The 14,087-nt window shown below is 40.3% G+C and overlaps 1 long non-coding RNA gene across 1 annotated transcript; it reads right to left on the reverse strand.

The window, feature by feature from the left end:
- Positions 1 to 1,563: 1,563 nt before the first annotated feature.
- LOC124262237 lies at positions 1,564 to 13,209 on the reverse strand. The gene is made up of 3 exons (XR_006894528.1): positions 13,115 to 13,209; positions 9,849 to 10,027; positions 1,564 to 1,997 (listed from the first exon to the last, which is right to left on the reverse strand). It is a non-coding gene; the product is annotated as an uncharacterized LOC124262237 (long non-coding RNA).
- Between the last annotated feature and the right edge of the window lie 878 nt (positions 13,210 to 14,087).

Genomic DNA, 14,087 nt, shown 5'->3' on the forward strand with positions numbered 1-14,087 from the left:
ACTCAAGAACACCATGCCCGTCATCCCCATGGATCTCAGAGGTGTACACTACCCTAAGTAAGTGGGAGTTCACAACACCTCAGGCTTGTTTTATATGGAGATAACTGGCTGTAGATCACATCCAGTATTGATCATTGTTGAGGTCATCACATCCAGTGTTGATCATTGTTGAGGTCATCACATCCAGTGTTGATCATTGTTGAGGTCATCACATCCAGTGTTGATCATTGTTGAGGTCATCACATCCAGTGTTGATCATTGTTGAGGTCATCACATCCAGACAGTGTTGATCATTGTTGAGGTCATCACATCCAGACAGTGTTGATCATTGTTGAGGTCATCACATCCAGACAGTGTGTTGATCATTGTTGAGGTCATCACATCCAGACAGTGTTGATCATTGTTGAGGTCATCACATCCAGACAGTGTTGATCATTGTTGAGGTCATCACATCCAGACAGTGTTGATCATTGTTGAGGTCATCACATCCAGACAGTGTTGATCATTGTTGAGGTCATCACATCCAGACAGTGTTGATCATTGTTGAGGTCATCACATCCAGACAGTGTGTTGATCATTGTTGAGGTCATCACATCCAGACAGTGTTGATCATTGTTGAGGTCATCACATCCAGACAGTGTTGATCATTGTTGAGGTCATCACATCCAGACAGTGTTGATCATTGTTGAGGTCATCACATCCAGACAGTGTTGATCATTGTTGAGGTCATCACATCCAGACAGTGTGTTGATCATTGTTGAGGTCATCACATCCAGACAGTGTTGATCATTGTTGAGGTCATCACATCCAGACAGTGTTGATCATTGTTGAGGTCATCACATCCAGACAGTGTTGATCATTGTTGAGGTCATCACATCCAGACAGTGTTGATCATTGTTGAGGTCATCACATCCAGACAGTGTTGATCATTGTTGAGGTCATCACATCCAGACAGTGTTGATCATTGTTGAGGTCATCACATCCAGACAGTGTTGATCATTGCTGTTGTCATCAGACATTGTTGACTATTCCTTGTATTCTCAACTCAAGTAGATCCTTCCATGGATCTGATCATGTAGCAGTATAACACATCTCTCAATCATGCTTGGTGACTTGGTTCAATGTGTGTCATCATACCCACACAGCATGAATTGTGTGCTCACAGTATCGACCACACGTGTCTGGTTCAGTTTCTATCACCTACAGGCCACAGTCATATGGCTGGACTATAGCTGAGCATGGCTTTCACCAACCCACAAACAACTCATTATTGGAGTCATGCATTCCCTCAGCATGCCTTTGTTAACAGAGCTAAAGTATTTGGGGATTTTCAGTTCTATTTCATTTTATATGCTGCTAAACTAGATGTGAACTATGGTCTGAGACTCTCCCCTAGAGACTCCCCTGTTGGTGAGGTGGAGGTCAGGTGTGCAGTACCTCCAGAAGAATCACCATGAGGTCAGTTGGTCCTGGTGCCACTGAAGAACTATTCCTGGCACTGTGGATGCATCTTAAAGTTAATTGTGGAACTGTATGTACATGTATTTTAATATCTCAGAATCTTTAGGTTACAGTGGCATATTATTATTTGTTATTCAAATTTTCCCACCCACATCTATCCTTTGATCGTTGGGTTGCATTTTTTGGTAATGAACAGGTTACTTTGTTTTAAGTAATGACAAAGTGAAAACTAGACGGGCAAATATTGGCATATGGATAACCAAAATCTAAATCATAACCTGCAAAGTCTTATCTATTTTATTTGGATTTACTAGTATGCAAGATTTCAGTCTGTCGTGAGACAATATCTCGATAACGTCTCTAGTGTCTCCAATTAGAAGAAAATATTCACACAGAATAACAGAATCTATCTCTCGTGGCTTGTGTATGGTTTCTTCAATATCATCATTTCTTCTGGCATCAGGATATGTCTAAGCTCACATGTCTGGTGGACACTGAATCCTGGTGATGCTGAAGAGGCTGCAGCGGGTCTTCATCTACAATGCAAATCATGACATGTGATAAATTGCAGTAATGTGTAGAGACCTTTGGTTACCCTGGAGACAGTATGGTTATAATGTATTATGAGGGTTCCTTAATGTTGTAATCATCAGCGTGCGTTACAGACACGTGATCAGGGACGTCCATGTGTCAAGGTCATTAGTCTGCGATGTCCATGACAGAGCTGCAAAACCTTTGGGAAACTGTCAACAATGTGACTCCGCTTTCTTCAGGGATCATATCAAGAGCTGTAGCCTCCTTTTAATGCTCCTATGCATGTAAAATCATGGACAAGTCATTTTGGACTTGATTTATGTAATAATCAATGGGTTTAATTTGCAAGTGTATTCATATTTTGTTACATCAAATATTTGATGTTTGAGAGGACAAAGGTTTGATTTGATACTAAAACATATCGGTTGTTTTATGTATATTGTAATATTGATACTTGATTCTCATAAAAGTGATTGCAAAATCTATAGGCTTCTATAAGTAATCTGGGTGTCTTTGTGTGGAAAATATTCTCATTTGTCAGTATTTTGACAGAAGAAATTGGCAGTATGGGCTAAGTAATTAGGAATCTGTCAACTATTCTGTCATATGCAACTAAATGACAATCTATGAAGAATTGTGTTTATGTTTCCCTGAGGAAAGTTAATGTCCCAGATCCTAAGTGAGTGAGTTTCAAGAGGGTTACTCTCTTTCTTGCCTCTAACCAAAATAAGTGCAGACTTTAGATGTTATTCCAACCCGCCCTGGACATTTCTGGAGACTGTAACCCAAATGACCGGTTTAGTTGAATGAATTTAGTTTTACGTCGCTTATAGCTATATTCCAGCAATATCACTGCCTTTGTGGGGGATCAAACCCAGGTCTTGGACGTGATGAGGTAATGCTTTAACCACTAGGCTACCCCACCACCCTGTAACCCAAATGAAATGAGTCCCTTCACAAGAGTGAAAAGCATGACACAGGGTTCCTGTCTAAACAGCTAAAAGGACAAAGCTTACATACCAAGTGTAACCAACCATGGAATCAGTTTATTAGTCTGTCTCACAGTCCCTGAACCACATTATTTTCCCTCCTGCCAAGGCCTCCATGCAATGTTAAAGCCCTAAATGAAACAAGTCTAGATTTCCTCAGGTTCAGGTTTGGACTCCCCTGGGGCACTTTTTCTATTTAAATGGGTTTGTTTGTTGCTATCAAATTTATATATATTCAGAGACTAAGCGTTAGTGTATCAGTTTATGAACCAGCAACCTTTTCACAGGCACAGTGTGAATAGTTTGCCGTTATCACTGAAACTTAGTATTCTAGTATCAGTTATAAAACATATACAAAAACAACAAGCTGCTGCTTTAAATATATAGCTTATCAAATGCAAGTTAAATTTAGAAGTCAGCATTGAGTAAATAAACATGTGAGCTAATGTTATGATTTCCAAGCATTAGGTATGGCCACACATGCATTCCACCATTGAATGATGCCTTAGTTTGATGTGTAATATTTATTATCATGTTGCAGTTGCTTATTGATGCTCCTGGTGTTGATCACTGGATTATCTGGTCCAGACTTGTTTATTTACAAACCCCTGCCATACTGCTGGAATATTGCTGAATGCGGTGTTAAACAACAAACAAACAAGAATCCAAAACAAAACCTATTCAGCATTCTGATCCAGAACCCTGTCCATCTCATTCTATATCAGTGGTTAAAGTGTCCGCTCGTCATGCTGATTTCCCGGGATGTCCCACATGGGTACAATGTGTGAAGCCCATTTCTGTTGTCCTCCGCCATGATATTGCCGGAATATTGCTAAAAAGCCCCGTAAAACTAACCTCACTCATTCCATATCAACACGTGGATGATAGATTGACAGAAAAACAAATGAAATGTAGTACAGGCTACCAATGAAAAGCTGAGTTATTCATAGACAAACTGTAGTTCCAAAGAGCGTCACAGAACAGTAAATACCCTCACTCCAGTGTGTTGGATGGGATAGAAATATACCTTCACTGTGTGCTCACTGGTGTTACCAGCCTCTCATTTGTTCACAGGAAATAGGTCCGTGAAGATCCGGGTTCTTCAGCAACCCATGCTTGTCGTAAGAGGCGACTAACAGAATCGAGTGGTCAGGCTCTCTGACTTGTTGACACAAGTCATCATATCCCATTTGCATAGATTGATGTTCATGCTATTGATCACTGGATTGTCTGGTCCAGACACAGTTATTTACAGACCGCTGCCATATAGCTGGAATATTGCAGCGTAAAACAACAAACCAAATCACAGGAAAGATGTTACCTTCGTATGACTGGAGAAAGCAAAGCCAGTCTCTGATATATGCCTTGAGTTGGACGTGTTAGAATCAACAAGGTGTTCAACGATCTTCCCCCACAATGATCTTCGTGCTTCAGCAGGCATGAGTTAATCTTGAGTATGAATTCCCGTCATGTAAGTATGAAGATTGCTTTTTGGACCAAGGCTATTTCTACCAAGCAATTTTACCACTGTAAGTGTTGTAATGAACAGGGCCCTGGATGGTAGGAGGTAATTTGGTGTGGAAACCGGTTAATAATTAGCAGTTCAATGTAGGGATGATCATTTAAGTATAGAGAGTACAAATTGTTTCGACTGTGTTGTTTGCAAACAATTATTTAAAGCCAGTCTGTCTTCCAATTCCATTACTGCTGGGCGTGCATAAATTTTCAACTGGGATTAGGTGATGGAGACAATTGCTAGCTGCTGGGGCCAGTTTATTGAAGGTGGATATGGTTTACTGAAGGAAAGAGGTGGGTTACTGAAATTAGGGGCTGGTTTATTGAAGGTGGATATGGTTTACTGAAGGAAAGGGGTGGGTTACTGAAATTAGAGGCTGGTTTATTGAAGGTAGATATGATTTACTGAAGGAAAGGGGTGGGTTACTGGAATTAGGGGCTGGTTTATTGAAGGTGGATATGGTTTACTGAAGGAAAGGGATGGGTTACTGGAATTAGGGGCTGGTTTATTGAAGGTGGATATGGTTTACTGAAGGAAAGGGATGGGTTACTGGAATTAGGGGCTGAATGAAGGTTGGCGATGAATTTACTCTAGATGGGCGAAGACATTACTCAAGGTTGGGGATGATGTAACTGAAGATGTTGGATGACTTACTGAAGGTCGGGGATGACTTACTGAAGGTAGGGAATGACTTACAGCAGGTGGGGGATGACTTACTGAAGGTTGGGGATGACTTACTGAAGGTAGGGGATGACTTACAGCAGGTGGGGGATGACTTAGTGAAGGTTGGGGATGACTTGCTGAAGGTGGGAAATGACTTACAGAAGGTAGGGAATGACTTACAGCAGGTGGGGGATGACTTACTGAAGGTGGGAAATGACTTACTGAAGGTAGGGAATGACTTACGGCAGGTGGGGGATGACTTACTGAAGGTGGGAAATGACTTACTAAAGGTGTGGGATGACTTACTGAAGATGGGAGATCACTTACTGAAGGTGGGAGATGACTTAATGACTTACTGAAGATGAGAGATGACTTACTGAAGATGGGGGATGACTTACTGAAGGTGGGGGATGACTTACTGAAGATGGGGCATGACTTACTGAAGGTGGGAGATGACTTGCTGAAGGTGGAAGATGACTTGCTGAAGGTGGGAGATGACTTGAAGGTGGGAGATGACTTACTGAAGGTCGGGATGACTTTCTGAAGGTGGGAGATGACTTATTGAAGGTCGGGATGACTTTCTGAAGGTGGGGGATGACTTACTGAAGGTGGGAGATGAAGGTGGGAGATGACTCGCTGAAGGTGGGAGATGACTTGCTGAAGGTGGGAGATGACTTACTGAAGGTGGGAGAACTGGTACTGAAGGTGGGAGATGACTTACTGAAGGTGGGGGATGACTTGCTGAAGGTGGGAGATGACTTACTGAAGGTGGAAGATGACTTGCTGAAGGTCGGGACGACTTGCAGAAGGTGGGAGATGACTTACTGAAGGTGGGAGATGACTTACTGAAGGTGGGAGATGACTTACTGAAGGTCGGGAGGACTTTCTGAAGGTGGGGGATGACTTACTGAAAATGGGAGATGACTTACTGAAGGTGGGGGATGACTTTCTGAAGGTGGGGGAAGACTTACTGAAAGTGGGGGATGACTTACTGAAGGTGGAGGATGACTTACTGAAGGTGGGTGATGACTTACTGAAGGTGGGAGAAGACTTGTTACTTCCAGTATTGATCGTAGAGTAGAGTGGTTATTTCCAGTGTTCACTTGTCACACCAACAGCCCAGGTTTGATTCCTCACATGGCTGCAGTGGCCCATATTCAATTACTGACATGCAACCATGTTGCAGCTGCAACATTGATGACTACAGCTCAAGACAACGAACCAACCAACCATTGCTACAGGAAACTGTTGAGATGGCCCCCAGCTTTGTTGAGATGGATCAGTATTTGTCATGTAGTAAGATGCCACCTTGGTAACTCTACGACATTCCTCAGCTAACCATGTGTTATTCCATACCAGTAATTCCACGCCATGTCATTATATTGTTTTTCAGAAGCAGAATGAGCTTTTACAAATGTTAAAGGTCACATAGGTTTCAGGTTTCTCTGAAATAAATGGTATTGGTGATATGAAAATGGTTATTTTTAATGGAATCCTCAGTTTGAATGGTTTGTCTTTAGGTGTTCAGGCATTTTAACACAGCTGTGCATTTTTTCTTTGTACTTTTGTCATCGCAGTTGGTTTTCCTTTCAGTGGATTTCTGCTGAAAATGTCATGATGCCAGGATGAATAGATTGTTTTTGTTTATTGACTGTTGTGGAAATAAAGAGGTTGTTGTGTAAAGGTGCCTACCACAGGTTGGAAGAGGTAGTGAATGTTTACAAACAAATTGATGAATAATTTGTGTAAGGCAAGGTAATAGTAGTGTTCCGATTAATAGAAATAATAAAAGATTAATAGAAATAATCAAACGACCAAGCAATCTATGACATTTTCTCATAATCGAACACAAACGATTTTGGAACCACTGTAATAGAGTCTGAAATACTTGACGATGGAACATATCTAGGATGTTGTCAGGGCCTGAAAATGTGTTTAATTCTTAGAAAACTCACTTCACTTACTGAAAAGTCATGACTGAATATTTCTTGAGGACTGTTGGAAGTTTTTTTCATGATATACTAGTCATCACTTTAAAGTTGCTTCTTTTCCATCATTTTACATTGGATATGAAATTTGCAAATGCAGTTTGCACGGTTTCTAAATAAAACAAATAACAACCGAGAACCGAATGTTTTTCTTTATACTTATATGCAAAAACAACCTAAAGAGGAAAATTTAAAAAATGACGCTAACTAATTTTGTTTGAAGATTCTTTGTTGGTATTGAACCAGTCATCAACTGTGAGATTTCAGCCTATTCCCAACACTTAGCTAAGTAAAATATTACTGTTGTAAACACGGGCTAACTAGGCTGTTGTGGAGTAGGTCTGAGGTAAGGATAAGCGATGTCTTAGTTAATAATGTCATAGTAAAACAAGTATATGTTGACTGTGACATTGTTGTGGTATTGCTCGGTAGCACTGCGGTGGTGTTGCAGGGATGTAGCTTGCTGTGATGTTGCTGTAATATTGCTAGCTGTGGTATTGCTGTGATATTGCTAGCTGTGGTATTGCTGTGATATTGCTAGCTGTGGTATTGCTGTAATATTGCTAGCTGTGGTACCACTATTGTATTGCTGTACTATCGCTAGCTGTGGTACCGCTGTGATGTTATATTGCTGTCCCCGATGTTGCAATAATATTGCTGACTGTGATGTTGCTGTAAAGATTACCGACTGCTGTGCCTCATTCCGCTCACACCTCACCGTATTCCAGACTCTCTGCGGGGCGGCTTGAATACAAATCTGCTGGACAAGTTGTAAGTGGATAAAGCTTGCATGGATTATGAGTAAGTTAGGAAACTCCACCAGTAGGTCAAGTAACATTAACTGGTGTTCAAATTAGACAAAAGGATAGTCACCTTTATTCCTCACTATCTGGGCGCCAAAATTGTCAATATTTCGGTTATCTCAAAAGGTATCTTGTCAAGTGACATATTCAGTGAAGTGGGACAAATATAGTTGTCTGTATCTACAGTCGAGATCCTTATCACATCCTAGATATGCTAGTCTGGTGTGTTCCTCGCTGGGTCTGAAAACTTGTTGACATGAGGTGTACTTGAATCAGGTAACTTTTTCTTGCTTGTGTGCACCAGTTGTGTAGCTTAGTGGTTAAGGTGTTCGCTCATCATGCCGAAGATCCGGGTTTGATTCCCCACATGGGTACAATTTATGAAGCCTGTTACTGGTGTCCCCTGCTGTGATATTGCTGGAATATTGCTAAAAGCAGTATAAGTCAAAACTCATGCACTCACTCACTATGAAAGTACTATTGTAGAGGAGAAACTTTTTGGGGTTATCCCAATCGATTGAATAGTTAAGCATAGCGAAACAATATTTGACCAACCAGCACTGTAAGCCAAGCTGTGACATTCAATGGATCTTAATCTCAAAATAGGTCAGGTCTGTAACATGTGGTGTGGAGATAAATAAGACACTGTTTAGAAGTAAGCCTGGTTTATGCATCGCAAGTAAATAGCATAAAAGCTTAGATTTGATTTTCCTTGAACCTCTACAGATTTTAACACCTATGTTAAGCATATCTAGCACCTCTATAACTGTAAGGAACTACATGTACTATGACTACAGCTCTGGGCCCAAATTGTATAATATGCTGAAACTTTGCTGCAATAGTATAAACGGAAACAGTTTCTCAAGTTGTATGGTAGCAGTGAATCGGATAATTAAGTAATAAGTTTTCAAAAAATGCAAGTTAATATAGTAATCATACAGGTGGCAGTCAACAGCTAATTAAGATATACAGTGAAAAATAAGTGGTGATATGTTAACATATATATATTTTTCACAGTTAATGTACAATAGTTTCGGTGGTAATGGTTGTTAATGTTTCAGTACAGAAGATAGTGATTGCTAAAGAAAAATGCTACGATGCATAAAGATGTGAGCACTTTGGGTAACAAACCACCCATTCACTTTTGTCACACACCGCAACAAAATAAATACATAGGTTCGAAGAGGCAACTGCCCTTTTCCATTGTCCCTGCAATGATATTGATGGAATATTGCTAAAAACTGTGTGAACTTTCCTCTCTCACTCATTAGGCGAGCTTACCGATCTAGCCCCACCCACTTGAGAAGGAATGCACTCAAGCTCTTTTCAACCAGTTTCATTCAAGGCATTGAACCAATTGGGATTTATCAGATTTGTTCATATGACTGTCATAAATCAGTTATGGCCCTGACAGATTAACCATAGTCATGTAAAAGAGTCAGGTGTTCTCGAAGTTCTGTTAGCTAGTATATTAGTCAATACATCAAATAATTACAGGTCACCAACTGAAATGTGTCTTCAAGTTCCTCCCAGTATAAATGAGAGGTAAATGCATCTATTCTGTGGCAGTATGAATACTACTTGTATGGCGACAGCTGCAAGCAGTGAGTTCCAGGCTCCACACACCTGGACATTCACAATATCCATGTCAGTATTTGAGTTGTATATCAATAGATTGTAGACATTTATGATCTTCATAATAATAATCCCTAAAAAGTATTACTCCCAGATAAAAGCAAATCATTTTTAGCTGAATAGAATCTCATGTCATATTACACTCTGTTTCTCAGTAAATAATAGCATTGAAGAATAATTCCGTCATTCATAGCAAGCGTCACAGATCAGGCCAATGAACTCAATAGGCTAAGAATAGTGTTTACTGCGTGAATACGACCTTAGACACTGTGGGTCCGATCCGCACAGCAAACACTCTCTACAGTCAACTCAGACGAGGAAACGACACTGGTTTGTTGGTGGATGTGTCATGTGATGGACAGGGAGCGTGTAGCTGCTGCTGCTCATCTCATTGACTCCTAAGACCATGTTGATCTCCAGCTTGTGACGGTCATTGATCTGTTGACAAGACAGAGGCAATGATTAGATCTTGTTTGTGACCCCTGGGTCAGTCCAACTGTCACGTGGGCAGTCTGTGGGTAAGGAAGTGGGGAATCGGTAAGCTATGTATGTCAGTTGGGCACTGCAGGGTATGTCAGTTGGGCGCTGCAGGGTATGTCAGACTTTACCGGGATACCTTGGATACCTGTCAAAGACAGACTGTTGATATTACAGTAAGTCAATCACATTGGTACCTGTGTCTTGATCTTGTCAGTGTTAGGTTTTAGGTCATTTCTTTGGGTTTGAGGTTTGTGTCTCTCACATAATTCATCCATTAGAAGGTTTGTTTTTCACATGTATTTTTTCGCATTGTAGTCGTTTTGTTAGGGATACATATGAAAATAACATTTACCGTTGTGTTTGTTAGGCCGAACACACACACACACACACACACACACACACACACACACACACACACACACACACTCACTCACTCACTCACTCACTCACTCACTCACTCACTCATCACTCACTCACTCACTCACTCACTCACTCACTCACTCACTCACTCACTCACTCACCACTCTCACTCACTCACTCACTCACTCACTCACTCACTCACTCACTCACTCACTCACTCACTCACTCACTCACTCACTCACTCACCTCACCACTCACTCACTCACTCACCACACTCACTCACTCACTCACTCACTCACTCACTCCACTCACTCACTCACTCACTCACTCATCACTCACTCACTCACTCACTCACTCACTCACTCACTCACTCACTCACTCACTCACTCACTCACTCACTCACTCACTCACTCACACTGCCAAATGATGTGCTGTCAACCATATTTGGTATTCCAGATACCACTGTGGACCATACCTGAGTGAGAACCCCATAGTAAACAGTATTTATTGGCAATTTATTATGTATTCCGAGTAAGGTAAAGTGGACTCTATGGAACAGAGTTCACAGCAGAGATAACTGTTGGAGGGACACACAACTTTGCTAAAACTAATGTAAACATATATCAAAATGTCATAGGTTTAGTCTTTTAAATATACAATTTGTATTCAAATTTTCAATTATTTCATAAAATAAATAAAATTGATTAAAAACATTCTGTTTACATTATTCCCATCAACCACAATCCTATTGCCACTATTCACACGTAACTAACTAGTTGACAGGGAAAATGGATACGTATCTATACTTATCTCTTTAAATGTCACTTATCTCATAGCTGGATGATCACTGTTTTCGCAATGGAAGTAACAAGATCACACGAAACCACAGAGATGACAGGTCAAATATACATGTTCAAAATGTGTAGGGTAAAACCTGCAATAAAAATATCGTAATGCTAAACTATGTTTCTCTTGATAAAATAATAGTTCATGATGCTATTCTTCCAAAAACTGAGGGGCAAAAACTAGGGTAGCCTAGTGGTTAAAGCGTTGGCTCGTCACGCCGAAGACCCGGGTTCGATTCCCCACATGGGCACAATGTGTTAAGCCCATTTCTGGTGTCCCCCGCCGTGATATTGCTGGAATATTGCTAAAAAGCGGCGTAAAACTAAACTCAGTCAGTCAGTCAGTCCAAAAACTGCATTAAAATTTCTGTTATGCTATTGGGTATGTTTTAAGTAAATACCTATTAGAAGGGGATAAACGCGTGCACAGCTCATTGCTACTTCCGTCTCTGTTTACAAGACAAATACACACGGTAATCTTAATCCCTGCATACGATAAAATGCCTAGAAAAAAAAAATAGCCCTGAAAAGGTAAATCATCATGACTAGACGATGTTTAATTGCAAGTCTGACAGCTTCACTGACAAAGTTATTTTCTCTTCTTCATTCACAAGAAGCGATACGTAGTTATTGTACCACTGGGAAAAAAAGTTTGATGAAAGTGTCAGCTTTAGATAAGCCGACCTCTGTCTACAGAATACTTTTTTAGTCCTTTGGCTTATCTGCAGTCATACATGAACTCTTGTTTCCAGGTTGTGTAACAACAGGGTTAACTTTCCAGATTGGCTGATATTCTATATTTGATGAAGGATCAAGACAAGAAGATATAGGTATTTTGGCTTATATATAGGACATACTATTTTGATACAGATTTAAAGGATCAAGGTAATGCTTTGGCTTAACTATGTAATTGATTTGTCTACAGACATATACGCTTGCACCTACATAAACCTGTGACATGCCGCAGTGTGATAACACTATTGAAAACAGTATTTGCTTGCAAGTTATATCCAGGTCGGGTGGAGATCTCGCCCAGTACACTGAAGTAATAACAAGTGCATTTATTATGAGCTTTTTTCCATCCATTGCGGTTGCTCAGAGCACAGACAATCTGATCATTATGACCCTCGGATAACCCAAGCTGTCTGTGAGGCGATAGAAGATTAATAGTCACATGACTTTTCTCACTGGGTACCCATTTTCTGCTGGGTGAACAGAGACCATTTTGAACATACTCACTTGCCTTAGGTGAGACCACATGTATCACATGTGCTTCTATGATGAGAGATCATTTGTGTTTGTGTACAAGTTGTGAATAGTATGATACCAGAAGGAAAAGATCTGGGTTGGAATTGGTTTTCAGCAACCAATGTAAGAGGCGACTATAGGGATCGGGTAGTCAGGCTCGCTGTCTTGGTTGACACATGTCATCATATCCCAATTGCCTTGATCGATGCTCATGCTGTTGATCACTAGTTTGCCTGGTCCAGACTCGATTATTTACATATTGCTGACCAAACCAGAAGGAAAAACTAGCCCCAGGCAACAGTGTAGACTCTTCTGAGTAAATTAGGCCTACCTTTCCATTTAAAATCATAATTCCTAGGTTATGTAAACAAGAAAGGACTGTTGTCCTTGTCTGGTTGTGTGGATGCCTTGTATAAGAACAGAACTACTGTATAAGCCTGGACTTTACACTCAGTATAGACTTGAGTTGCACATAATTAGGAGATACACCGACTCACAGTGTTTTGAAATTGAAGGTAATATTACAGAATTATAATAGCTGTGAGTTTCATATAATAGTTCAAGCTGTATGTGCTAAACACAGTAGGTTTACCTCCATTCTACCATGACTGCTTTATGAACAATATCAGTTGGAACTCTTTCTTCTTAACATATCAATACTTGATGAGGTCTCGCATTCCAATCTCAAGTGGTATCGCCCGAAATGGGGTGATGGTAGATTAAACCGTCAATAACTCACATCCGGTTCAGTAATAATAAATAACGTTTTCTTTATTCACTGTATTAATCACCCATCATTAACTGAATTTTCAAAAAAACTTGGTGCACAGTTTAAAATTCATACATAAACCATTACTTACGCGAATAATGGCAGCGACTTATGACCTTGACCTAGTTTTGGAAGTAATTGTTTACCGTGACGTGGCAATTGGAAATTTGAAAAGGTGCAACAGGAGAGGTTCTGACAGTTTGTACGAGGGTACCCTGGTGGTATGACTTGAGACATCTGATAATTGGCACCTTGCAAAATTGAAGAATAGAGGCGCTTTTGATGTGATGAGGAGTCTCTGTGGTATGAATTTAGAGGCTGCATTTTTGTGTCCTCTCAACTTTACGATTTCACATGCTTCTTCATCTGCACGCAACAGAAGGTTCACTGTGGTGGCTCTTACACGGTGATTTGTGCTCAAAGTTGATTCTACGGATATCATTTTTCATCATTTTGAAAAGTGTGTTGCGACCTTGTGGCTTCTCAAGGCTTTCCTTCGGTGTTCGATGTTAATGCGTGCTCCGTTACTCGGTCAGGGTCAGTGTCATCACTAATATCTGACAAAACACTTAAATGGAAATTATGTAACAAATAATAGCCTGATCAATTTTGGCATAATATGGAATCAACGTAAACATATTTGTCTTGCTGAATTTTATTTTTGGAAAGCAGAAGATGTTTTAGGATTGTTCAACTGAATATTTGTTTCTATGCTCGAGAAGTAATTTTGTATGTTTTTCACCTGTTTATCTGATTAACACAAGTTTGGGCTCATCATTGTTAAGTCTATCTGCAT

Source organism: Haliotis rubra, unplaced genomic scaffold (genome assembly GCF_003918875.1).
Source record: "Haliotis rubra isolate DU_JTF1 unplaced genomic scaffold, ASM391887v1 Scf829, whole genome shotgun sequence".
Taxonomy (NCBI): domain Eukaryota; kingdom Metazoa; phylum Mollusca; class Gastropoda; order Lepetellida; family Haliotidae; genus Haliotis; species Haliotis rubra.